We start from the raw sequence: 24,682 nt of genomic DNA, 5'->3' as shown, positions 1-24,682 counted from the left end.
AGAAGGTCCAAGGTATACAGAAAACCTGAAGTGAAGCATCGGAATCTAAAACTGGACCCACAGGAGAGGTTTAAATCAAAGAGAGTTAGAGTGTCTGTCCTCTTGTACTTAAGTCGGCGTTGTGCCTTTTGTATTAAATTCGGATGCAATTTCTGTGTTTCATCGTCAAGAGGATGATCCAAGGTATACAGTAAACCTAAAGTGAAGCATCGGAATCTGAAACTCGACTCACGGGAGAGGTTCAAATCATAGAAAGTTAGAGTGTCAGTCCTCTTGTACTTAAGTCTGCATTGTGCCTTTTGTATGAGATTCGGATGCAAATTCTGTGTTACATCGTCAATAAGAAGGTCCAAGGTATACAGTAAACCTGAAGTGAAGCATCGGAATCTAAAACAGGACTCACAGGAGAGGTTCAAATCATAGAAAGTTAGATTGTCGGTCCTATTGTACTTAAGTCGGCATTGTGCCTTTTGTATTAAATTCGGGTGCAATTTCTGTGTTTCATCGTCAATAAGAAGGTCCAAGGGATACAGTAAACCTGAAGTGAAGCATCGGAATCTGAAACTGGACTCACAAGAGAGGTCCAAATCATAGATAGTTAGAGTGTCTGTCCTCTTGTACTTAAGTCGGCATTGTGCCTTTTGTTTAAATTCGGATGCTATTTCTGTGTTTCATCGTCAAGAAGAAGGTCCAAGGTATACAGTAAACCGAAAGTGAAGCATCGGAATCTAAAACTGGGCTCACAGGAGAGGTTCAAACCATAGAAAGTTAGAGTGTCAGTCCTCTTGTACTTAAGTCTGCATTGTGCCTTTTGTATTAAATTCGGACGCAATTTCTGTGTTTCATCGTCAAGAGGAAGTTCCAAGGTATACAGTAAACCTAAAGTGAAGCATCGGAATCAAAAACTGGACTCACAGGAGAGGTTCAAATCATAGAAAGTTAGAGTGACAGTCCTCTTGTACTTAAGTCTGCATTGTGCCTTTTGTATGAAATTCGGATGCAATTTCTGTGTTTCATCGTCAATAAGAAGGTCCAAGGTATACAGTAAACCTGAAGTGAAGCATCGGAAACTAAAACAGGACTCACAGGAGAGGTTCAAATCATAGAGAGTTAGAGTGTCAGTCCTATTGTACTTACGTCGGCATTGTGCCCTCTGTATTAAATTCGGATGCAATTTCTGTGTTTCATCGTCAATAAGAAGGTCCAAGGGATACAGTAAACCTGAAGTGAAGCATCGGAACCTAAAACTGGACTCACAGGAGAGGTTGATATCATAGAAGGTTAGAGTGTCACTCATCTTCTACTTAAGTCGGCATTGTGCCTTTTGTATTAAATTCGGATGCAATTTCTTTGTTTCATCGTCAGTAAGAAGGTTCTAGGTATACAGTAAACCTGATGTGAAGCATCGGAATCTAAAACTGGACTCACAGGAGAGGTCCAAATCATAGAAAGTTAGAGTGTCAGTCCTCTTGTACTTAAGTCTGCATCGTGCCTTTTGTATTAAATTCGGATGCAATTTCTGTGTATCATCGTCAATAAGAAGGTCCAAGGTATACAGTACAGCGGAAGCGAAGCATCGGAATCTGTAACTGGACTCACAGGAGCGGTTCAAATCATTTAAAGTTAGAGTGTCTGTCCTCTTGTACTTATGTCGGCATTGTGCCTTTTGTATTAAATTCGGATGCAATTACTGTGTTTCATCGTCAATAAGAGGGTCCAAGGTATACAGTAAACGTGAAGGAAAGCATCGGAATCTAAAACTCGGCTCACAGGAGAGGTTTCAATCAAAGAAACGTAGAGTGTCTGTCCTCTTGTACTTAAGTCGGCATTGTGCCTCTTGTATTAAATTCAGATGCAGTTTCTGTGTTTCACCGTCTATAAGAGGGTCCAAGGTATACAGTAAACCTGAAGTAAAGTTTCGGAATCTAAACCTGGACTCACAGGACAGGTTTAAATCAAAGGAAGTTAGAGTGTCTGTCCTCTTGTACTTATTTCGGCATTGTGCCTTTTGTATTAAATTCGGATGCAATTTCTGTGTTTCATCGTCAATAAGAAGGTCCAAGGGATACAGTAAACCTGAAGTGAAGCATCGGAACCTAAAACTGGACTCACAGGAGAGGTTGATATCATAGAAGGTTAGAGTGTCAGTCCTCTTGTACTTAAGTCTGCATCGTGCGTTTCGTATTAAATTCAGATGCAATTTCTGTGTATCATCGTCAATAAGAAGGTCCAAGGTATACAGTAAACCGGAAGTGAAGCATCGGAGTCTAAAACTGGACTCACAGGAGGGGTTGAAATCATAGAAGGTTAGAGTGTCAGTCCTCTTGTACTTAAGTCAGCATTGTGCCTTTTGTATTAAATTCGGATGCAATTTCTGTGTTTCATCGTCAGTAAGAAGGTCCAAGGTATACAGAAAACCTGAAGTGAAGCATCGGAATCTAAAACTGGACCCACAGGAGAGGTTTCAATCAAAGAAAGTTAGAGTGTCTGTCCTCTTGTACTTAAGTCGGCATAGTGCCTTTTGTTTTAAATTTAGATGCAGTTTCTGTGTTTCATCGTCAATAAGAGGGTCCAAGGTATACAGTAAACCGGACGTGATGCATCGGAATCTGAAACTGGACTCACAGGAGAGGTTCAAATCAAAGAAAGTTAGAGTGTCAGTCCTCTTGTACATAAGTCGGCATTGTGCCTTTTGTATTAAATACGGATGCAATTTCTGTGTTTCATCGTCAATAAGAAAGTCCAAGGTATACAGTAAACCTGAAGTGAAGCATCGTAATCGAAAACTCGACTCACAGGAGAGGTTTCAATCAAAGAAAGTTAGAGTGCCTGTCCTCTTGAACATAAGTTGGTATTGTGTCTCTTGTATTACATTCAGATGCAGTTTCTGTGTTTCACCGTCAGTAAGAGGGTCCAAGGTATACAGTAAACCTGAAGTAAAGTTTCGGAATCTAAAACTGGACTCACAGGACAGGTTTAAATCAAAGGAAGTTAGAGTGTCTGTCCCCTTGTACTTATGTCGGCATTGTGCCTTTTGTAATAATTTCTAATGCAATATCTGTGATTCATAGTCAATAAGAAGGTCCAAGGTATACAGTAAACCTGAAGTGAAGCATCGGAATCTGAAACTGGACTCACAGGAGAGGTACAAATCATAGAAAGTTAGAGGGTCGGTCCTCTTGTACTTAAGTCGGCGTTGTGCCTTTTGTATTAAATTCGGATGCAATTTCTGTGTTTCATCGTCAAGAGGATGATCCAAGGTATACAGTAAACCTAAAGTGAAGCATCGGAATCTGAAACTGGACTCACGGGAGAGGTTCAAATCATAGAAATTTAGAGTGTCAGTCCTCTTGTACTTAAGTCTGCATTGTGCCTTTTGTATGAGATTCGGATGCAAATTCTGTGTTACATCGTCAATAAGAAGGTCCAAGGTATACAGTAAACCTGAAGTGAAGCATCGGAATCTAAAACAGGACTCACAGGAGAGGTTCAAATCATAGAAAGTTAGATTGTCAGTCCTATTGTACTTAAGTCGGCATTGTGCCTTTTGTATTAAATTCGGGTGCAATTTCTGTGTTTCACCGTCAATAAGAAGGTCCAAGGGATACAGTAAACCTGAAGTGAAGCATCGGAATCTGAAACTGGGCCCACAAGAGAGGTCCAAATCATAGATAGTTAGAGTGTCTGTCCTCTTGTACTTAAGTCGGCATTGTGCCTTTTGTTTAAATTCGGATGTAATTTCTGTGTTTCATCGTCAAGAAGAAGGTCCAAGGTATACTGTAAACCTGAAGTGAAGCATCGGAATCTAAAACTGGACTCACAGGAGAGGTTCAAATCATAGAAAGTTAGAGTGTCAGTCCTCTTGTACGTAAGTCGGCATTGTGCCTTTTGTATTAAATTCGGATGCAATTTCTGTGTTTCATCGTCAATAAGAATGTCCTAGGTATACAGTAAACCTGATGTGAAGCATCGGAATCTAAAAGTGGACTCACAGGAGAGGTTCAAATCATAGAAAATTAGAGTGTCAGTCCTCTTGTACTTAAGTCGGCATCGCGACCTTTGTATTAATTTCGGATGCAATTTCTGTGTATCATAGTCAATAAGACGGTGCAAGGTGTACAGTATACCGGAAGTGAAGCATCGGAATCTGAAACTGGACTCACAGGAGAGGATCTAATCATAGAAGTTAGAGTGTCAGTCCTCTTGTTCTTAAGTCGGCATTGTGCCACTTGTATTAAATTCAAATGCAGTTTCTGTGTTTCATAGTCAATTGGAGGGTCCAAGGTATACAGTAAACCTGAAGTAAAGTTTCGGAATCTAAAACTGGACTCACAGGACAGGGTTAAATCAAAGGAAGTTAGAGTGTCTGTCCTCTTGTACTTATTTCGGCATTGTGCCTTTTGTAATAAGTTCGGATGCAATTTCTGTGATTCATCGTCAATAAGAAGGTCCAAGGTATACAGTAAACCTGAAGTGAAGCATCGGAATCAGAAACTGGACTCACAGGAGAGGTTCAAATCATAGAAAGTTAGAGTGTCAGTCCTGTTGTACTTAAGTCGGCATTGTGCCTTTTGTATTAAATTCGGATGCAATTTCTGTGTTTCATCGTCAAGAGGAAGGTCCAAGGTATACAGTAAACCAAAAGTGAAGCATCGGAATCTTAAACTGGACACACAGGAGAGGTTCAAATCATAGAAAGTTAGAGTGTCAGTTCTCTTGTACTTAAGTCTGCATTGTTACTTTTGTATAAAATTCGGATGCAATTTCTGTGTTTAATCGTCAATAAGAAGGTCCAAGGTATACAGTAAACCTGAAGTGAAGCATCGGAATCTAAAACTGGACTCACAGGAGAGGTTGAAATCATAGAAGTTTAGAGTGTCACTCCTCTTCTACTTAAGTCGGCATTGTGCCTTTTGTATTAAATTCGGATGCAATTTCTGTCTATCATCGTCAATAAGAAGGTCCAAGGTACACAGTAACCCGGAAGTGAAGCATCGGAGTCTAAAACTGGACTCACAGGAGAGGTTCAAATCATAGAAAGTTAGAGTGTCAGTCCTATTGTACTTAAGTCGGCATTGTGCATTTTGTATTAAATTCGGATGCAATTTCTGTGATTCATCGTCAATAAGAAGGTTCAAGGGATACAGTAAACCTGAAGTGAAGCATCGGATTCTAAAACTGGACTCACAAGAGAGGTTCAAATCATAGAAAGTTAGAGTGTCAGTCCTCCTGTACTTAAGTCGGCATTGTGCCTTATGTATAGAATTCGGATGCAATTTCTGTGTTTGATCATCAATAAGAAGGTCCAAGGTATACAGTAAACCTGAAGTGAAGCATCGGAATCCAAAACTGGACCCACAGGAAAGGTTTAAATCAAAGAAAGTTAGAGTGTCTTTCCTCTTGTACTTCAGTCGGCATTGTGCCTTTTGTATTAAATTCGGATGCAATTTCTGTGTTTCATCGTCAATAAGAAAGTCCAAGGTATACAGTAAACCTGAAGTGAAGCATCGGAATCGAAAACTCGACTCACAGGAGAGGTTTCAATCAAAGAAAGTTAGAGTGCCTGTCCTCTTGAACATAAGTTGGCAAAAGGAAGTTAGAGTGTCTGTCCCCTTGTACTTATGTCGGCATTGTGACTTTTGTAATAATTTCTAATGCAATATCTGTGATTCATCGTCAATAAGAAGGTCCAAGGTATACAGTAAACCTGAAGTGAAGCATCGGAATCGAGAACTCGACTCACAGGAGAGGTTTCAATCAAAGAAAGTTAGAGTGCCTGTCCTCTTGAACATAAGTTGGCATTGTGCCTTTTGTATTAAATTCGGATGCAATTTCTGTGTTTCATCGTCAAGAGGATGATCCAAGGTATACAGTAAACCTAAAGTGAAGCATCGGAATCTGAAACTGGACTCACGGGAGAGGTTCAAATCATAGAAAGTTAGAGTGTCAGTCCTCTTGTACTTAAGTCTGCATTGTGCCTTTTGTATGAGATTCGGATGCAAATTCTGTGTTACATCGTCAATAAGAAGGTCCAAGGTATACAGTAAACCTGAAGTGAAGCATCGGAATCTAAAACAGGATCACAGGAGAGGTTCAAATCATAGAAAGTTAGATTGTCGGTCCTATTGTACTTAAGTCGGCATTGTGCCTTTTGTATTAAATTTGGGTGCAATTTCTGTGTTTCATCGTCAATAAGAAGGTCCAAGGGATACAGTAAACCTGAAGTGAAGCATCGGAATCTGAAACTGGACTCACAAGAGAGGTCCAAATCATAGATAGTTAGAGTGTCTGTCCTCTTGTACTTAAGTCGGCATTGAGCCTTTTGTTTAAATTCGGATGCAATTTCTGTGTTTCATCGTCAATAAGAAGGTCCAAGGTATACAGTAAACCTGAAGTGAAGCATCGGAATCTAAAACAGGACTCACAGGAGAGGTTCAAATCAGAGAAAGTTAGAGTGTCAGTCCTCTTGTACTTATGTCGGCATTGTGCCTTTTGTATTAAATTCGGATGCAATTTCTGTGTTTCATCGTCAATAAGAAAGTCCAAGGTAGACAGTAAACCTGAAGTGAAGCATCGGAATCGAAAACTCGACTCACACGAGAGGTTTCAATCAAAGAAAGTTAGAGTGCCTGTCCTCTTGAACATAAGTTGGCATTGTGCCTCTTGTATTAAATTCAGATGCAGTTTCTGTGTTTCATCGTCAGTACGAGGGTCCAAGGTATACTGTAAACCTGAAGTAAAGTTTCGGAATCTAAAACTGGACTCACAGGACAGGTTTAAATAAAAAGGAAGTTAGAGTGTCTGTCCCCTTGTACTTATGTCGGCATTGTGCCTTTTGTAATAATTTCTAATGCAATATCTGTGATTCATCGTCAATAAGAAGGTCCAAGGTATACAGTAAACCTGAAGTGAAGCATCGGAATCGAAAACTCGACTCACAGGAGAGGTTTCAATCAAAGAAAGTTAGAGTGCCTGTCCTCTTGAACATAAGTTGGCATTGTGCCTCTTGTATTAAATTCAGATGCAGTTTCTGTGTTTCATCGTCAGTAAGAAGGTCCAAGGTATACAGAAAACCTGAAGTGAAGCATCGGAATCTAAAACTGGACCCACAGGAGAGGTTTAAATCAAAGAGAGTTAGAGTGTCTGTCCTCTTGTACTTAAGTCGGCGTTGTGCCTTTTGTATTAAATTCGGATGCAATTTCTGTGTTTCATCGTCAAGAGGATGATCCAAGGTATACAGTAAACCTAAAGTGAAGCATCGGAATCTGAAACTGGACTCACGGGAGAGGTTCAAATCATAGAAAGTTAGAGTGTCAGTCCTCTTGTACTTAAGTCTGCATTGTGCCTTTTGTATGAGATTCGGATGCAAATTCTGTGTTACATCGTCAATAAGAAGGTCCAAGGTATACAGTAAACCTGAAGTGAAGCATCGGAATCTAAAACAGGACTCACAGGAGAGGTTCAAATCAAAGAAAGTTAGAGTGTCAGTCCTCTTGTACTTAAGTCGGCATTGTGCCTTTTGTATTAAATTCGGATGCAATTTCTGTGTTTCATCGTCAATAAGAAAGTCCAAGGTATACAGTAAACCTGAAGTGAAGCATCGGAATCGAAAACTCGACTCACAGGAGAGGTTTCAATCAAAGAAAGTTAGAGTGCCTGTCCTCTTGAACATAAGTTGGCATTGTGCCTCTTGTATTAAATTCAGATGCAGTTTCTGTGTTTCATCGTCAGTAAGAGGGTCCAAGGTATACAGTAAACCTGAAGTAAAGTTTCGGAATCTAAAACTGGACTCACACGACAGGTTTAAATAAAAAGGAAGTTAGAGTGTCTGTCCCCTTGTACTTATGTCGGCATTGTGCCTTTTGTAATAATTTCTAATGCAATATCTGTGATTCATCGTCAATAAGAAGGTCCAAGGTATACAGTAAACCTGAAGTGAAGCATCGGAATCGAAAACTCGACTCACAGGAGAGGTTTCAATCAAAGAAAGTTAGAGTGCCTGTCCTCTTGAACATAAGTTGGCATTGTGCCTCTTGTATTAAATTCAGATGCAGTTTCTGTGTTTCATCGTCAGTAAGAAGGTCCAAGGTATACAGAAAACCTGAAGTGAAGCATCGGAATCTAAAACTGGACCCACAGGAGAGGTTTAAATCAAAGAGAGTTAGAGTGTCTGTCCTCTTGTACTTAAGTCGGCGTTGTGCCTTTTGTATTAAATTCGGATGCAATTTCTGTGTTTCATCGTCAAGAGGATGATCCAAGGTATACAGTAAACCTAAAGTGAAGCATCGGAATCTGAAACTGGACTCACGGGAGAGGTTCAAATCATAGAAAGTTAGAGTGTCAGTCCTCTTGTACTTAAGTCTGCATTGTGCCTTTTGTATGAGATTCGGATGCAAATTCTGTGTTACATCGTCAATAAGAAGGTCCAAGGTATACAGTAAACCTGAAGTGAAGCATCGGAATCTAAAACAGGACTCACAGGAGAGGTTCAAATCATAGAAAGTTAGATTGTCGGTCCTATTGTACTTAAGTCGGCATTGTGCCTTTTGTATTAAATTCGGGTGCAATTTCTGTGTTTCATCGTCAATAAGAAGGTCCAAGGGATACAGTAAACCTGAAGTGAAGCATCGGAATCTGAAACTGGACTCACAAGAGAGGTCCAAATCATAGATAGTTAGAGTGTCTGTCCTCTTGTACTTAAGTCGGCATTGTGCCTTTTGTTTAAATTCGGATGCTATTTCTGTGTTTCATCGTCAAGAAGAAGGTCCAAGGTATACAGTAAACCGAAAGTGAAGCATCGGAATCTAAAACTGGGCTCACAGGAGAGGTTCAAACCATAGAAAGTTAGAGTGTCAGTCCTCTTGTACTTAAGTCTGCATTGTGCCTTTTGTATTAAATTCGGACGCAATTTCTGTGTTTCATCGTCAAGAGGAAGTTCCAAGGTATACAGTAAACCTAAAGTGAAGCATCGGAATCAAAAACTGGACTCACAGGAGAGGTTCAAATCATAGAAAGTTAGAGTGACAGTCCTCTTGTACTTAAGTCTGCATTGTGCCTTTTGTATGAAATTCGGATGCAATTTCTGTGTTTCATCGTCAATAAGAAGGTCCAAGGTATACAGTAAACCTGAAGTGAAGCATCGGAAACTAAAACAGGACTCACAGGAGAGGTTCAAATCATAGAGAGTTAGAGTGTCAGTCCTATTGTACTTACGTCGGCATTGTGCCCTCTGTATTAAATTCGGATGCAATTTCTGTGTTTCATCGTCAATAAGAAGGTCCAAGGGATACAGTAAACCTGAAGTGAAGCATCGGAACCTAAAACTGGACTCACAGGAGAGGTTGATATCATAGAAGGTTAGAGTGTCACTCATCTTCTACTTAAGTCGGCATTGTGCCTTTTGTATTAAATTCGGATGCAATTTCTTTGTTTCATCGTCAGTAAGAAGGTTCTAGGTATACAGTAAACCTGATGTGAAGCATCGGAATCTAAAACTGGACTCACAGGAGAGGTCCAAATCATAGAAAGTTAGAGTGTCAGTCCTCTTGTACTTAAGTCTGCATCGTGCCTTTTGTATTAAATTCGGATGCAATTTCTGTGTATCATCGTCAATAAGAAGGTCCAAGGTATACAGTACAGCGGAAGCGAAGCATCGGAATCTGTAACTGGACTCACAGGAGCGGTTCAAATCATTTAAAGTTAGAGTGTCTGTCCTCTTGTACTTATGTCGGCATTGTGCCTTTTGTATTAAATTCGGATGCAATTACTGTGTTTCATCGTCAATAAGAGGGTCCAAGGTATACAGTAAACGTGAAGGAAAGCATCGGAATCTAAAACTCGGCTCACAGGAGAGGTTTCAATCAAAGAAACGTAGAGTGTCTGTCCTCTTGTACTTAAGTCGGCATTGTGCCTCTTGTATTAAATTCAGATGCAGTTTCTGTGTTTCACCGTCTATAAGAGGGTCCAAGGTATACAGTAAACCTGAAGTAAAGTTTCGGAATCTAAACCTGGACTCACAGGACAGGTTTAAATCAAAGGAAGTTAGAGTGTCTGTCCTCTTGTACTTATTTCGGCATTGTGCCTTTTGTATTAAATTCGGATGCAATTTCTGTGTTTCATCGTCAATAAGAAGGTCCAAGGGATACAGTAAACCTGAAGTGAAGCATCGGAACCTAAAACTGGACTCACAGGAGAGGTTGATATCATAGAAGGTTAGAGTGTCAGTCCTCTTGTACTTAAGTCTGCATCGTGCGTTTTGTATTAAATTCAGATGCAATTTCTGTGTATCATCGTCAATAAGAAGGTCCAAGGTATACAGTAAACCGGAAGTGAAGCATCGGAGTCTAAAACTGGACTCACAGGAGGGGTTGAAATCATAGAAGGTTAGAGTGTCAGTCCTCTTGTACTTAAGTCAGCATTGTGCCTTTTGTATTAAATTCGGATGCAATTTCTGTGTTTCATCGTCAGTAAGAAGGTCCAAGGTATACAGAAAACCTGAAGTGAAGCATCGGAATCTAAAACTGGACCCACAGGAGAGGTTTCAATCAAAGAAAGTTAGAGTGTCTGTCCTCTTGTACTTAAGTCGGCATAGTGCCTTTTGTTTTAAATTTAGATGCAGTTTCTGTGTTTCATCGTCAATAAGAGGGTCCAAGGTATACAGTAAACCGGACGTGATGCATCGGAATCTGAAACTGGACTCACAGGAGAGGTTCAAATCAAAGAAAGTTAGAGTGTCAGTCCTCTTGTACTTAAGTCGGCATTGTGCCTTTTGTATTAAATACGGATGCAATTTCTGTGTTTCATCGTCAATAAGAAAGTCCAAGGTATACAGTAAACCTGAAGTGAAGCATCGTAATCGAAAACTCGACTCACAGGAGAGGTTTCAATCAAAGAAAGTTAGAGTGCCTGTCCTCTTGAACATAAGTTGGTATTGTGTCTCTTGTATTACATTCAGATGCAGTTTCTGTGTTTCACCGTCAGTAAGAGGGTCCAAGGTATACAGTAAACCTGAAGTAAAGTTTCGGAATCTAAAACTGGACTCACAGGACAGGTTTAAATCAAAGGAAGTTAGAGTGTCTGTCCCCTTGTACTTATGTCGGCATTGTGCCTTTTGTAATAATTTCTAATGCAATATCTGTGATTCATAGTCAATAAGAAGGTCCAAGGTATACAGTAAACCTGAAGTGAAGCATCGGAATCTGAAACTGGACTCACAGGAGAGGTACAAATCATAGAAAGTTAGAGGGTCGGTCCTCTTGTACTTAAGTCGGCGTTGTGCCTTTTGTATTAAATTCGGATGCAATTTCTGTGTTTCATCGACAAGAGGATGATCCAAGGTATACAGTAAACCTAAAGTGAAGCATCGGAATCTGAAACTGGACTCACGGGAGAGGTTCAAATCATAGAAATTTAGAGTGTCAGTCCTCTTGTACTTAAGTCTGCATTGTGCCTTTTGTATGAGATTCGGATGCAAATTCTGTGTTACATCGTCAATAAGAAGGTCCAAGGTATACAGTAAACCTGAAGTGAAGCATCGGAATCTAAAACAGGACTCACAGGAGAGGTTCAAATCATAGAAAGTTAGATTGTCAGTCCTATTGTACTTAAGTCGGCATTGTGCCTTTTGTATTAAATTCGGGTGCAATTTCTGTGTTTCACCGTCAATAAGAAGGTCCAAGGGATACAGTAAACCTGAAGTGAAGCATCGGAATCTGAAACTGGGCCCACAAGAGAGGTCCAAATCATAGATAGTTAGAGTGTCTGTCCTCTTGTACTTAAGTCGGCATTGTGCCTTTTGTTTAAATTCGGATGTAATTTCTGTGTTTCATCGTCAAGAAGAGGGTCCAAGGTATACTGTAAACCTGAAGTGAAGCATCGGAATCTAAAACTGGACTCACAGGAGAGGTTCAAATCATAGAAAGTTAGAGTGTCAGTCCTCTTGTACGTAAGTCGGCATTGTGCCTTTTGTATTAAATTCGGATGCAATTTCTGTGTTTCATCGTCAATAAGAAGGTCCTAGGTATACAGTAAACCTGATGTGAAGCATCGGAATCTAAAAGTGGACTCACAGGAGAGGTTCAAATCATAGAAAATTAGAGTGTCAGTCCTCTTGTACTTAAGTCGGCATCGCGACCTTTGTATTAATTTCGGATGCAATTTCTGTGTATCATAGTCAATAAGACGGTGCAAGGTGTACAGTATACCGGAAGTGAAGCATCGGAATCTGAAACTGGACTCACAGGAGAGGATCTAATCATAGAAGTTAGAGTGTCAGTCCTCTTGTTCTTAAGTCGGCATTGTGCCACTTGTATTAAATTCAAATGCAGTTTCTGTGTTTCATAGTCAATTGGAGGGTCCAAGGTATACAGTAAACCTGAAGTAAAGTTTCGGAATCTAAAACTGGACTCACAGGACAGGGTTAAATCAAAGGAAGTTAGAGTGTCTGTCCTCTTGTACTTATTTCGGCATTGTGCCTTTTGTAATAAGTTCGGATGCAATTTCTGTGATTCATCGTCAATAAGAAGGTCCAAGGTATACAGTAAACCTGAAGTGAAGCATCGGAATCAGAAACTGGACTCACAGGAGAGGTTCAAATCATAGAAAGTTAGAGTGTCAGTCCTGTTGTACTTAAGTCGGCATTGTGCCTTTTGTATTAAATTCGGATGCAATTTCTGTGTTTCATCGTCAAGAGGAAGGTCCAAGGTATACAGTAAACCAAAAGTGAAGCATCGGAATCTTAAACTGGACACACAGGAGAGGTTCAAATCATAGAAAGTTAGAGTGTCAGTTCTCTTGTACTTAAGTCTGCATTGTTACTTTTGTATAAAATTCGGATGCAATTTCTGTGTTTAATCGTCAATAAGAAGGTCCAAGGTATACAGTAAACCTGAAGTGAAGCATCGGAATCTAAAACTGGACTCACAGGAGAGGTTGAAATCATAGAAGTTTAGAGTGTCACTCCTCTTCTACTTAAGTCGGCATTGTGCCTTTTGTATTAAATTCGGATGCAATTTCTGTGTATCATCGTCAATAAGAAGGTCCAAGGTACACAGTAACCCGGAAGTGAAGCATCGGAGTCTAAAACTGGACTCACAGGAGAGGTTCAAATCATAGAAAGTTAGAGTGTCAGTCCTATTGTACTTAAGTCGGCATTGTGCATTTTTTATTAAATTCGGATGCAATTTCTGTGATTCATCGTCAATAAGAAGGTTCAAGGGATACAGTAAACCTGAAGTGAAGCATCGGATTCTAAAACTGGACTCACAAGAGAGGTTCAAATCATAGAAAGTTAGAGTGTCAGTCCTCCTGTACTTAAGTCGGCATTGTGCCTTATGTATAGAATTCGGATGCAATTTCTGTGTTTGATCATCAATAAGAAGGTCCAAGGTATACAGTAAACCTGAAGTGAAGCATCGGAATCCAAAACTGGACCCACAGGAAAGGTTTAAATCAAAGAAAGTTAGAGTGTCTTTCCTCTTGTACTTCAGTCGGCATTGTGCCTTTTGTATTAAATTCAGATGCAGTTTCTGTGTTTCATCGTCAATAAGAGGGTCCAAGGTATACAGTAAACCAGAAGTAAAGCTTCGGAATCTAAAACTGGACTCACAGGACAGGCTTAAATCAAAGGAAGTTAGAGTGTCTGTCCTCTTGTACTTATGTCGGCATTGTGCCTTATAAAATAAATTCGGATGCAATTTCTGTGTATCATCGTCAATAAGAAGGTCCTAGGTATACAGTAACCCTGAAGTGAAGCATCGGAATCTAAAACTCGACTCACAGGAGAGGTTCAAATCATAGAAAGTTAGAGTGTCTGCCCTCTTGTACTTAAGTCGGCATTGTGCCTTTTGTATTAAATTCGGATGCAATTTCTGTGTTTCATCGTCAGTAAGAAGGTCCAACGTATACGGAAAACCTGAAGTGAGGCATCGGAATCTAAAACTGGACCCACAGGAGAGGTTTAAATCAAAGAAAGTTAGAGTGTCTGTCCTCTTGTACTTAAGTCGGCACTGTGCCTTTTGTTTTAAATTCAGATGCAGTTTATGTGTTTCATCGTCAATAAGAGGGTCCAAGGTATACAGTAAACCGGACGTGATGCATCGGAATCTGAAACTGGACTCACAGGAGAGGTTCAAATCAAAGAAAGTTAGAGTGTCAGTCCTCTTGTACTTAAGTCGGCATTGTGCCTTTTGCATTAAATTCGGATGCAATTTCTGTGTTTAATCGTCAATAAGAAGGTCCAAGGTATACAGTAAACCTGAAGTGAAGCATCGGAATCTAAAACTGGACTCACAGGACAGGGTAAAATCAAAGGAAGTTAGAGTGTCTGTCCTCTTGTACTTATTTCCCCATTGTGCCTTTTGTAATAAGTTCGGATGCAATTTCTGTGATTCATCGTCAATAAGAAGGTCCAAGGTATACAGTAAACCTGAAGTGAAGCATCGGAATCTAAAACTTGACTCACAGGAGGGGTTGAAATCATTGAAGGTTAGAGTGTCACTCCTCTTCTACTTAAGTCGGCATTGTGCCTTTTGTATTAAATTCGGATGCAATTTCAGTATTTCATCGTCAATAAGATGGTCCTAGGTATACAGTAAACCTGAAGTGAAGCATCGGAATCTGAACCTGGACTCACAGGAGAGGTTCAAATCATAGAAAGTTAGAGGGTCAGTCCTCTTGTACTTAAGTCTGCATCGTGCCTTTTGTATTAAATTCGGATGCAATGTCTGTGTATCATCGTCAATAAGAAGGTCCAAGGTATACAGTAACCCGGAAGTGAAGCATCGGAGTCTAAAACTGGACTCACAGGAGAGGTTCAAATCATAGAAAGTTAGAGTGTCAGTCCTATTGTACATAAGTCGGCATTGTGCACTTTGTATTAAATTCGGATGCAATTTCTGTGATTCATCGTCAAAAAGAAGGTTCAAGGGATACAGTAAACCTGAAGTGAAGCATCGGATTCTAAAACTGGACTCACAAGAGAGGTTCAAATCACAGAAAGTTAGAGTGTCAGGCCTCCTGTACTTAAGTCGGCATTGTGCCTTATGTATAGAATTCGGATGCAATTTCTGTGTTAGATCATCAATAAGAAGGTCCAAGGTATACAGTAAACCTGAAGTGAAGCATCTGAATCTAAAACTGGACCCACAGGAGAGGTTTAAATCAAAGAAAGTTAGAGTGTCTTTCATCTTGTTTTTAAGTCGGCATTGTGCCTTTTGTGTTAAAATCAGATGCAGTTTCTGTGTTTCATCGTCAATAAGAGGGTCCAAGGTATACAGTAAAACTGAAGTAAAGCTTCGGAATCTAAAACTGGACTCACAGGACCGGTTTACATCAAAGGAAGTTAGAGTGTCTGTCCTCTTGTACTTATGTCGGCATTGTTCCTTACGTAATAAATTCGGATGCAATTTCTGTGTATCATCGTCAATAAGAAGGTCCAAGGTATACAGTAAACCGGAAGTGAAGCATCGGATTCTGAAACTGGACTCACAGGAGAGGTTCAAATCATAGAAAGTTTGAGTGTCAATCCACTTGTACTTGAGTCGGCATTGTGCCTTTTGTATTACATTCGGATGCAATTTCTGTGTTTTATCGTCAATAAGATGGTCCAAGGTATACAGTAAACCTGAAGTGAAGCATCGGAATATAAAACTCGACTCACAGGAGAGGTTTAAATCAATGAAACTTAGAGTGTCTGTCCTCTTGAACTTAAGATGGCATTGTGCCTTTGTATTAAATTCAGATGCAGTTTCTGTGTTTCATCGTCAATAAGAGGGTCCAAGGTATAGAGTAAACCTGAAGTAAAGTATCGGAATCTAAAACTGGTCTCACAGGAAAGGTTAAATGAAAGGACGTTAGAGTGTCTGTCCTCTTGTACTTATGTCGGCATTGTGCCTTTTGTAATAAATTCGGATGCAATTTCTGTGATTCATCGTCAATAAGAAAGTCCAAGGTATACAGTAAACCTGAAGCGAAGCATCGGAATCTGAACCTGGACTCACAGGAGAGGTTCAAATCGTAGAAAGTTAGAGTGTCAGTCCTCTTGTACTTATGTCAGCATTGTGCATTTTGTATTAAATTCGGATGCAATTTCTGTGTTTCATCGTCAAGAGGAAGTTCCAAGGTATACAGTAAACCTAAAGTGAAGCATCGGAATCTAAAACTGGACTCACAGGAGAGGTTCAATTCATAGAATGTTAGAGCGTCAGTCCTCTTGTACTTAAGTCTGCATTGTGCCATTTGTATGAAATTCGGATGCAATTTCTGTGTTTCATCGTCAATAAGATGGTCCAAGGTATACAGTAAACCTGAAGTGAAGCTTCTTAATCTAAAACAGGACTCACAGGAGAGGTTCAAATCATAGAAAGTTAGAGTGTCAGTCCTATTGTGCTTATGTCGGCATTGTGCCTTTTGTATTAAATTCGGATGCAATTTCTGTGTTTCATCGTCAATACGAAGGTCCAAGGGATAGAGTAAACCTGAAGTGAAGCATCAGATTCTAAAACTGGACTCACAAGAGAGGTTCAAATCATAGAAAATTAGAGTGTCAGTCCTCTTGTACTTAAGTCGGCATTGTGCCTTTTGAATCAAATTCAGATGCAATTTCTGCATTTGATCATCAATAAGAAGGTCCAAGGTATACAGTAATCCTGAAGTGAAGCATCGGAATCCAAAACTCAACTCACAGGAGAGGTTCAAATCATAGAAAGTTAGAGTGTCAGTCCTCTTGTACTTAAGTCGGCATTGTGCCTTTTGTATTAAATTCGGATGCAATATCTGTGTAACATCGTCAATAAGAAGGTCCAAGGTATACAGTAAACCTGAAGTGAAGCATCGGAATCTAAAACAGGACTCACAGGAGAGGTTCAAATCATAGAAAGTTAGATTGGCAGTCCTATTGTACTTAAGTCGGCATAGTGCCTTTTGTATTAAATTCGGGTGCAATTTCTGTGTTTCTTCGTCAATAAGAAGGTCCAAGGGATACAGTAAACCTGAAGTGAAGCATCGGAATCTGAAACTGGACTCACAAGAGAGGTTCAAATCATAGAAAGTTAGAGTGTCTGTCCTCTTGTACTTAAGTCGGCATTGTGCCTTTTGTTTAAATTCGGATGCAATTTCTGTGTTTCATCGTCAAGAAGAAGGTCCATGGTATACAGTAAACCTAAAGTGAAGCATCGGAATCTAAAACTGGACTCACAGGAGAGGTTCAAATCATAGAAAGTTAGAGTGTCAGTCCTATTGTACTTAAGTCGGCATTGTGCACTTTGTATTAAATTCGGATGCAATTTCTGTGATTCATCGTCAAAAAGAAGGTTCAAGGGATACAGCAAACCTAAAGTGAAGCATCGGATTCTAAAACTGGACTCACAAGAGAGGTTCAAATCACAGAAAGTTAGAGTGTCAGTCCTCCTGTACTTAAGTCGGCATTGTGCCTTATGTATAGAATTCGGATGCAATTTCTGTGTTTGATCATCAATAAGAAGGTCCAAGGTATACAGTAAACCTGAAGTGAAGCATCGGAATCTAAAACTGGACCCACAGGAGAGGTTTAAATCAAAGAAAGTTAGAGTGTCTTTCCTCTTGTACTTAAGCCGGCATTGTGCCTTTTGTGTTAAATTCAGATGCAGTTTCTGTGTTTCATCGCCAATAAGAGGGTCCGAGGTATACAGTAAACCGGAAGTAAAGTATCGGAATCTAAAACTGGACTCACTGGACAGGTTAAATGAAAGGAAGTTAGAGTGTCTATCCTCTTGTACTTATGTCGGCATTGTGCCTTTTGTAATAAATTCGGATGCAATTTCTGTGATTCATCGTCAATAAGAAGGTCCAAGGTATACAGTAAACCTGAAGTGAAGCATCGGAATCTGAACCTGGACTCACAGGAGAGGTTCAAATCATAGAACGTTAGAGTGTCAGTCCTCTTGTACTTATGTCAGCATTGTGCCTTATGTATTAAATTCGGATGCAATTTCTGTGTTTCATCGTCAAGAGGAAGTTCCAAGGTAAACAGTAAACCTAAAGTGAAGCATCGGAATCTAAAACTGGACTCACAGGAGAGGTTCAATTCATAGAATGTTAGAGCGTCAGTCCTCTTTTACTTAAGTCTGCATTGTGCCATTTGTATGAAATTCGGATGCAATTTCTGTGTTTCATCGTCAATAAGATGGTCCAAGGTATACAGTAAACCTGAAGTGAAGCTTCTTAATCTGAAACAGGACTCACAGGAGAGGTTAAAATCATAGAAAGTTAGAGTGTCAGTCCTATTGTACTTATGTCGGGATTGTGCCTTTTGTATTAAATTCGGATGCAATTTCTGTGTTTCATCGTCAATACGAAGGTCCAAGGGATACAGTAAACCTGAAGTGAAGCATCAGATTCTAAAACTGGACTCACAAGAGAGGTTCAAATCATAGAAAATTAGAGTGTCAGTCCTCTTGTACTTAAGTCGGCATTGTGCCTTTTGAATTAAATTCAGATGCAATTTCTGCATTTGATCATCAATAAGAAGGTCCAAGGTATACAGTAATCCTGAAGTGAAGCATCGGAATCCAAAACTCAACTCACAGGAGAGGTTCAAATCATAGAAAGTTAGAGTGTCAGTCCTCTTGTACTTAAGTCGGCATTGTGCCTTTTGTATTCAATTCGGATGCAATTTCTGTGTTTCATCGTCAACACGAAGGTCCTAGGTATACAGTAAACCAGAAGTGAAGCATCGGAATCTAAAACTGGACTCACAGGAGAGGTTCAAATCATAGAAAGTTAGGGTGTCAGTCCTATTGTAGTTAAGTCTACATCGTGCCTTTTGTATTAAATTCGGATGCAATTTCTGTGTATCATCGTCAATAAGAAGGTCCAAGGCATACAGTAAACCGGAAGTGCAGCATCGGAGTCTAAAACTATACTCACGGGAGAGGTTCAAATCATAGAAAGTTAGAGTGCCAGTCCTCTTGTACTTAAGTCGGCATTGTGCCTTTTGTATGAAATTCGGATGCAATTTCTGTGTTTCATCGTCAGTAAGAAGGTCCAAGGTATACAGTAAACCTGAAGTGAAGCATCGGAATCTGAACCTGACTCACAGGAGAGGTTCAAATCATAGAAAGTTAGAGTGTCAGTACTCTTGTACTTATGTCGGCATTGTGCCTTTTGTATTAAATTCGGATGCAATTTCTATGTTTCATCGTCAAGAGGAAGTTCCAAGGTATACAGTAAACCTAAAGTGAAGCATCGGAATCTAAAACTGGACTCACAGGAGAGGTTCAAATCATAGAAAGTTAGAGTGTCAGTCCTCTTGTACTTAAGTCTGCATTGTGCCTTTTGTATGAAATTCGGATGCAATATCTGTGTTTCATCGTCAATAAGAAGGTCCAAGGTATTCAGTAAACCTGAAGTGAAGCATCGGATTCCAAAACTCAACTTACAGGAGAGGTTCAAATCATAGAAAGTTAGAGTGTCAGTCCTCTTGTACTTAAGTCTGAATCGTGCGTTTTGTATTAAATTCGGATGCAATTTCTGTGTATCATCGTCAATAAGAAGGTCCAAGGTATACAGTAAACCGGAAGTGAAGCATCGGAGTCAAAAACTGGACTCACAGGAGAGGTTCAAATCATAGAAAGTTAGAGTGTCAGCCCACTTGTACTTAAGTCGGCATTGTGCCTTTTGTATTAAATTCGGATGCAATTTCTGTGTTTCATCGTCAATAAGAAGGTCCAAGGTATACAGCAAACCTGAAGTGAAGCATCGGAATCTAAAACTGAACCCACAGGAGAGGTTTAAATCAAAGAAAGTTAGAGTGTCAGTCCTCTTGTACTTAAGTCTGCATCGTGCCTTTTGTATTAAATTCGGATGCAATGTCTGTGTATCATCGTCAATAAGAAGGTCCAAGATATACAGTAACCCGGTAGTGAAGCATCGGAGTCTAAAACTGGACTCACAGGAGAGGTTCAAATCATAGAAAGTTGGAGTGTCAGTCCTATTGTACTTAAGTCGGCATTGTGCACTTTGTATTAAATTGGGATGCAATTTCTGTGATTCATCGTCAAAAAGAAGGTTCAAGGGATACAGCAAAAATGAAGTGAAGCATCGGATTCTAAAACTGGACTCACAAGAGAGGTTCAAATCACAGAAAGTTAGAGTGTCAGTCCTCCCGTACTTAAGTCGGCATTGTGCCTTATGTATAGAATTCGGATGCAATTTCTGTGCTTGATCATCAATAAGAAGGTCCAAGGTATACAGTAAACCTGAAGTGAAGCATCGGAATCTTAAACTGGCCCCACAGGAGAGGTTTAAATCAAAGAAAGTTAGAGTGTCTTTCCTCTTGTACTTAAGTCGGCATTGTGCCTTTTGTGTTAAATTCTGATGCAGTTTCTGTGTTTCATCGTCAATAAGAGGGTCCAAGGTATACAGTAAACCGGGAGTAAAGTATCGGAATCTAAAACTGGACTTACTGGACAGGTTAAATGAAAGGAAGTTAGAGTGTCTGTCCTCTTGTACTTATGTCGGCATTGTGCCTTTTGTAATAAATTCGGATGCAATTTCTGTGATTCATCGTCAATAAGAAGGTCCAAGGTATACAGTAAACCTGAAGTGAAGCATCGGAATCTGAACCTGGACTCACAGGAGAGGTTCAAATCATAGAAAGTTAGAGTGTCAGTCCTCTTGTACTTATGTCAGCATTGTGCCTTTTGTATTAAATTCGGATGCAATTTCTGTGTTTCATCGTCAAGAGGAAGTTCCAAGGTATACAGTAAACCTAAAGTGAAGCATCGGAATCTAAAACTGGACTCACAGGAGAGGTTCAATTAATAGAATGTTAGAGCGTCAGTCCTCTTGTACTTAAGTCTGCATTGTGCCATTTGTATGAAATTCGGATGCAATTTCTGTGTTTCATCGTCAATAAGATGGTCCAAGGTATACAGTAACACCTGAAGTGAAGCTTCTCAATCTAAAACAGGACTCACAGGAGAGGTTCAAATCATAGAAAGTTAGAGTGTCAGCCCACTTGTACTTAAGACGGCATTGTGCCTTTTGTATTAAATTCGGATGTAATTTCTGTGTTTCATCGTCAATAAGAAGAACCAAGGTATTCAGCAAACCTGAAGTGAAGCATCGGAATCTAAAACTGGACCCACAGGAGAGGTTTAAATCAAAGAAAGTTAGAGTGTCAGTCCTCTTGTACTTAAGTCGGCATTGTGCCTTTTGAATTAAATTAGGATGCCATTTCTGCGTTTGATCATCAATAAGAAGGTCCAAGGTATACAGTAAACCTGAAGTGAAGCTTCGGAATTCAAAACTCAACTCACAGGAGAGGTTAAAATCATAGATAGTTAGAGTGTCAGTCCTCTTGTACTTAAGTCGGCATTGTGCCTTTTGTATTAAATTCGGATGCAATATCTGTGTTTCATCGTCAATAAGAAGGTCCATGGGATACAGTAAACCTGAAGTGAAGCATCGGAATCTAAAACTGGACTCACAGGAGAGGTTGAAATCATAGAAGGTTAGAGTGTCACTCGTCTTCTATTTAAGTCGGCATTGTGCCTTTTGTATTAAATTCGGATGCAATTTCTGTGTTTCACCGTCAATACGAAGGTCCTAGGTATATAGTAAACCAGAAGTGAAGCATCGGAATCTAAAACTGGACTCACAGGAGAGGTTCAAATCATAGAAAGTTAGAGTGTCAGTCCTCTTGTACTTAAGTCTACATCGTGCCTTTTGTATTAAATTCGGATGCAATTTCTGTGTATCATCGTCAATAAGAAGGTCCAAGGCATACAGTAAACCGGAAGTGCAGCATCGAAGTCTAAAACTGGACTCACAGGAGAGGTTCAAATCATAGAAAGTTAGAGTGTCAGTCCTCTTGTACTTAAGTCTGCATTGTGCCTTTTGTATGAAATTCGGATGCAATGTCTGTGTTTCATCGTCAATAAGAAGGTCCAAGGTATACAGTAAACCTGAAGTGAAGCATCGAAATCTAAAACTGGACTCACGGGAGAGGTTTCAATCAAAGAAAGTTAGAGTGCCTGTCCTCTTGTACTTAAGTCGGCATTGTGCCTCTTGTATTAATTTCAGATGCAGTTTCTGTGTTTCATCGTCAATAAGAGGGTCCAAGGTATACAGTAAACCTGAAGTAAAGTTTCGGAATCTAAACCTGGACTCACAGGACAGGTTTAAATCAAAGGAAGTTAGAGTGTCTGTAGTCTTGTACTTATGTCGGCATTGTGCCTTTTGTAATAAATTCGGATGTAATTTCTGTTATTAATCGTCAATAGGAAGGTCCAAGGTATACAGTAATTCTGAAGTGAAGCATCGGTATCTGTAACTGGACTCACAGGAGAGGTTGAAATCATAGAAAGTTAGAGTGTCAGTCCTCTTGTACTTAAGTCGGCATTGTGCCTTTTGTATTAAATTCGGATGCAATTTCTGTGTTTCATCGTCAAGATTAAGTTCCAAGGTATACAGTAAACCTAAGTGAAGCATCGGAATCTAAAACTGGACTCACAGGAGAGGTTTAACCATAGAAAGTTACAGTGTCAATCCTCTTGTACTTAAGTCCTGCATTGTGCCTTTTGTATGAAATTCGGATGCAATTTCTGTGTTTCATCGTTAATAAGAAGGTCCAAGGTATACAGCAAACCTGAAGTGAAGCATCGGAATCTAAAACTGGACCCACAGGAGAGGTTTAAATCAAAGAAAGTTAGAGTGTCTGTCCTCTTGTACTTAAGTCGGAATTGTGCCTTTTGTTTTAAATTCAGATGCAGTTTCTGTGTTTCATCGTCAATAAGAGGGTCCAAGGTATACAGTAAACCGGACGTGATGCATCGGAATCTGAACTGGACTCACAGGAGAGGTTCAAATCATAGAAAGTTAAAGTGTCAGTCCTCTTGTACTTAAGTCGGCATTGTGCCTTTTGTATTAAATTCGGATGCAATTTCTGTGTTTCATCGTCAATAAGAAAGTCCAAGGTATACAGTAAACCTGAAGCGAAGCATCGGAATCGAAAACTCGACTCACAGGAGAGGTTTCAATCAAAGAATGTTAGAGTGCCTGTCCTCTTGACCATAAGTTGGCATTGTGCCTCTTGTATTAAATTCAGATGCAGTTTCTGTGTTTCATCGTCAATAAGAGGGTCCAAGGTATACAGTAATCCTGAAATAAAGTTTCGGAATCTAAAACTGGACTCACAGGACAGGTTTAAATCAAAGGAAGTTAGAGTGTCTGTCCCCTTGTACTTATGTCGGCATTGTGCCTTTTGTAGTAATTTCTAATGCAATATCTGTGATTCATCGTCAATAAGAAGGTCCATGGTATACAGCAAACCTGAAGTGAAGCATCGGAATCTAAAACTGGACCCACAGGAGAGGTGTAAATCAAAGAAAGTTAGAGTGTCTGTCCTCTTGTACTTAAGTCGGCATTGTGCCTTTTGTATTAAATTCGGATGCAATTTCTGTGTTTGATCATCAATAAGAAGGTCCAAGGTATACAGGAAATCTGAAGTGAAGCACCGGAATCCAAAACTCAACTCACAGGAGAGGTTCAAATCATAGAAAGTTAGACTGTCAGTCCTCTTGTACTTCAGTCGGCATCGTGCCTTTTGTATTAAATTCGGATGCAATTTCTGTGTTTCATCGTCAAGAAGAAGGTCCAAGGTATACTGTAAACCTAAAGTGAAGCATCGGAATCTAAAACTGGACTCACAGGAGAGGTTCAAATCATAGAAAGTTAGAGTGTCAGTCCTATTGTACTTAAGACGGTATTGTGCCTTTTGTATTAAATTCGGATGCAATATCTGTGTTTCATCGTCACTAAGAAGGACCAAGGTATACAGTAAACCTGCACTGAAGCATCGGAATCTATAACTGGACTCACAGGACAGGTTTACATTAAAGGAAGGTAGAGTGTCTGTCCTCTTGTTCTTATGTCGGCATTGTGCCTTTTGTAATAAATTCGGATGCAATATCTGTGATTCATCGTCAATAAGAAAGTGCAAGGTATACGGTAAACCTGAAGTGAAGCATCGGAATCTGAAACTGGACTCACAGGAGAGGTTCAAATCATAGAAAGTTAGAGTGTCAGTCCTCTTGTACTTATGTCAACATTGTGCCTTTTGTATTAAATTCGGATGCAACTTCTGTGTTTCATCGTCAAGAGGAAGTTCCAAGGTATACAGTAAACCTAAAGTGAAGCATCGGAATCAAAAACTGGACTCACAAGAGAGGTTCAAATCATAGAAAAATAGAGTGTCAGTCCTCTTGTACTTAAGTCAGCATTGTGCATTTTGTATGAAATTCGGATGCAATTTCTGTGTTTCACCGTCAATAAGAAGGTCCAAGGGATACAGTAAACCTGAAAAGAAGCATCGGATTCTAAAACTGGACTCACGAGAGAGGTTCAAATCATAGAAAGTTAAAGTGTCAGTCCACTTGTACTTAAGTCGGCATTGTGCCTTTTGTATTAAATTCGGGTGCAATTCCTGTGTTTGATCATCAATAAGAACGTCCAAGGTATACAGTAAACCTGAAGTGAAGCATCGGAATCTTAAACTCAACTCACAGGAGAGGTTCAAATCATAGAAAATTACACTGTCAGTCCTCTTGTACTTCAGTCGGCATCGTGCCTTTTGTATTAAATTCGGATCCAATTTCTGTGTTTCATCGTCAATAAGAAGGTCCAAGGGATACAGTAAACCTGA

Source organism: Schistocerca americana, chromosome 2, assembly GCF_021461395.2.
Source record: "Schistocerca americana isolate TAMUIC-IGC-003095 chromosome 2, iqSchAmer2.1, whole genome shotgun sequence".
In the NCBI taxonomy this organism is placed as follows: domain Eukaryota; kingdom Metazoa; phylum Arthropoda; class Insecta; order Orthoptera; family Acrididae; genus Schistocerca; species Schistocerca americana.
This window is presented reverse-complemented; position numbering follows the sequence as displayed.